Genomic DNA, 2,349 nt, shown 5'->3' on the forward strand with positions numbered 1-2,349 from the left:
CATTTTCAGTGAGTTATCTACTACAACTCCAAGATCTCTCTCTTGATCAGTCTCTTCCAGTTCAGACCCCATCAATGTGTATTTATAGTTAGGATTTTTGGCTCCAATGTGCATCACCTTGCACTTGGCCACACTGAACCCCATTTGCCACGCTGATGCCCACTCACCCATCCTCGACAGATCCCTTTGGAGTGCCACCAAGATCTCTCTCTTGATCAGTCTCTGCCAGTTCAGACCCCATCAATGTGTATTTATAGTTAGGATTTTTGGCTCCAATGTGCATCACCTTGCACTTGGCCACACTGAACCCCATTTGCCACGCTGATGCCCACTCACCCATCCTCGACAGATCCCTTTGGAGTGCCTCATAATCCTCACTGGTTTTCACCACCCTGAACAACCTCGTGTTGTCTGCAAATTTAGCCACTTCACTGCTTACTCTCAACTCCAAATCATTAATGAACAAGTTAAAAAGCAGTGGACCAAGTACTGATCCCTGCGGTACCCCACTGCTTACCCCCCTCCACTGAGAGAACTGCCCATTTATACTCACTCTCTGTTTTCTATTAATTAGCCAGTTTTTGATCCAAATATCAAATATCATTAGACAAGTAAATATCATTATCAATATCAGTTTCTAACCCTTATTTTTTATTTTTAGCAGGTCTCATTTCATGTGAATAAAAAGCAAATTTACGTATTTTTAAATAAAAATGCGCGTGTGATATTTGTCTTGCTGCTCTCAAACATCTGGTGTTTATTCTATGTGGCTCTCACCTTGAGCAAGTTTGGCCACCCCTGGCTTAAGAGTGTTAATGGGGGTAGCTGATCTCAGCCAGCAACCTGCTTTGTGCAGGGAAGCGACAGACAACCTCCTCTGAAGAGCCCCAACTCCGCTCATTTGGCATCTAAAATCACCCCCCTTTCCAATAAATAGGAGAGATGGACTTTATCAGGTAACCCTGTCATAACTATGGAGTGTGGAGGGGGTTCTCAGCTGGGAAAGGTAACGGCTTTTTTTTGCTTTGCCCGCGAGCGGGAGATGTATCCATTGGCTCATTCTTACAGGGGGGGGGGATGTTTGATTCTCATATAAGTCAGAGGCCCTAGTACTGACGGCCATTCCTGACACAAGCTATACACGTGTTTATTAGTACTGGACTTGTCAATAAACAGTTATCTTCTTATGAAGCCCTGTGTGGTGTGACCTGACTAAGGGCCCTGACAGACTTCTGTTCTAGCTATATCTGAAGGAGTGAGCCCTGACTCACCAAAGCTCCTTACCCTGCCACAGATTTGGTTAGTCCTGAAGGCCCTACGGACTCTGGCTCTTTTCTACTGCTAAAAAAGGTAAAGGTTCCCTTGCTCGAAAGCCAGTCGAGTCCGACTCCCTTTCTCACAATATAAGAACTCGTGGGCACTCAATGAAATTGCTGAACGGTTGGGTTAAAGGTAAAGGTTCCCTTGCTCGAAAGCCAGTCGAGTCTGACTCTAGGGTTGCGGTGCTCATCTCCGTTTCGAAGCCGAAGAGCCAACGCTGTCCGAAGACGTTTCCGTGGTCATGTGGCCGGCATGACTAAACAGCAAGGCGCACGGAACGCTGTTGTCTTCCCACCAAAGTGGTCCCTATTTATCTACTTGCAATGTCTTGCTTTCGAACTGCTAGGTTGGCAGGAGCTGGAACTAGAGACGGGAGCTCACTCCGTCATGCGGCACACTCAGGTCTCAAACTGCTGAACTACCGAACTTTGACAGCCTGCAGTTCAGCGTCTTAACCCCTTGAGCCACCGCAGACAAACGGGGCTGCCCATCTCCCTCCTGGGCTGCCCCCCAAAATGCTCCAACTTACCACCTGCACTGTACTTCCATTTAATTAGCTGGTGCCCCCCCCCCAAGAATTCCCTAGCTACGGGACTGCCAGACATCCATCAGCTTCGTGATCGAAAGAGAGGTGGGACTCCCGCTCTAGCCCTAGCTAAAGGGGGGAGAGGCGCGACTCACAAAGTTCACCCCCTGCCACAAATGTTGCCGAAGGTCCAACCGGACTCTCGCGCTTTCCGACCCCTAGATCTGCTGCAGGGGGAAAGGGAAGACGCTGAAGCCGGTGCGAGGACTCATGCAGGGAGGCAGCAAGCAGTCCCTTCCGTGCACACACACCGAAAGAAGGTGCTGGAGCAGAGGGGCCGAGCCGGCCTCCCCCTTTGGCCCTGCAAAGGCAGGAAAAAAAGCTTGCGCGTCCCCCCACCCACCCCCCGGGAAGCGGCGCGGCGCTCTGCGCATTCCCAGAGGCCCTTCCAGCGCTTAGGCCAGTGCAAAGTCACCCAGAGAAGAAGAGGCAGCCCCTCTGGA

The sequence above is a fragment of the Gekko japonicus genome, unplaced genomic scaffold (genome assembly GCF_001447785.1).
Source record: "Gekko japonicus isolate JY-2015 unplaced genomic scaffold, Gekko_japonicus_V1.1 scaffold424, whole genome shotgun sequence".
Classification (NCBI taxonomy): domain Eukaryota; kingdom Metazoa; phylum Chordata; class Lepidosauria; order Squamata; family Gekkonidae; genus Gekko; species Gekko japonicus.